The sequence below is a fragment of the Odontomachus brunneus genome, unplaced genomic scaffold, assembly GCF_010583005.1.
Source record: "Odontomachus brunneus isolate Ranch 3 - 2012 unplaced genomic scaffold, Obru_v1 Obru_scaffold_056, whole genome shotgun sequence".
NCBI classification, from domain to species: Eukaryota; Metazoa; Arthropoda; class Insecta; order Hymenoptera; family Formicidae; genus Odontomachus; species Odontomachus brunneus.
In genome coordinates, this window is record NW_022639506.1 from 14,936 (window position 1) to 16,140 (window position 1,205).

Consider the following 1,205-nt stretch of genomic DNA (forward strand, 5'->3'; position numbering starts at 1 on the left):
CCTTTGTGTAGATGGTGTTTAGGGAGTAGGGGACGAGGCTTGAATCCAGCCAATCAGCGTATTTTAATTGATCAGCTGGTCAATTAAAAAACCGGGAGGGCAGTATGCCAAATAGAGTTTACTTGCATACCTTTGTCTCGGTTGAGGTTGTTGGGATGTTTCAAAATTTCTAGACCTTCACGATGTTTTCTGGCAAAATAACTCTGTGAGGGAGCCAATCTGGTGGCTTTTTCATATTGTACGGAGTGTCCAGTCTTAAAATACGTGAAATTCTTAAATACTTTAATTCTTAAAATATGGTAATACGTGCTTTAATTTTTGAAATACGGGCGGCTAAGCAGTGTGTGTGTGTGCGCGCGCATTCAATTTTGTATATTATATAGTGTGTGCTACACACACATACACACACACACACACACACACACACACTGCTTAGCCACCCGTGTGCTCGCCCGCCCGACAGGGCGGGCTCGCGGTGGGTGCATATGGTGCTATTTTATAGCGCACATGTGACCAAGCAGTGTGTGTGTGTGTGTGTGTGTAGCAGGCATTTTCCTAGCTTACAAATTAGATGTTTTTGTATATGCGGTGTCTAAAAATAACATTAATTTTATAGAACTTCTTTTGTTAATAACTTTTTAACAAACAACGACCCCCGACTAAAACCACTTGAAGATTACTCAGGATGATGTCCTTGATAACATATCTCAAAAGCAAAGTGATTGGAGCTGAGTTCCTTATACGGAATATTTACCACTATTGTTTCGTGTTAATTGGACCAAAGTAAAAACCATGCATTGTGAAATTACATGCAAAAATGAAGTGGCACATCTAAAAATATGAGACGAAGACGATAATGCACTATTACTATCACGAAATCGAATCTTTCTGCCAAGTTTACTTCTTTCTACCTGCGTCGAATTAAAAACCTTTTGCATGGTAAAAGTACGTGCGAAAATGAAGCGGAGCATCCATCAATATGAGGGGAAAACGATAATGAACATTTACTAACACGACATCGAATTATTCTGCAAAGTTTACTTCTTTCTGCAAAGTTTACTTTTTTCTACCTGTGTCGAAATAAAAACCCCTTTTCACGGTGAAAGTACGTGCGAAAATGATGCGGAGCATCCATCAATATGAGACGAAAACGATAATGCACTGTTACTATCTCGAAATCGAATCTTTCTGCAAAGTTTACTTCT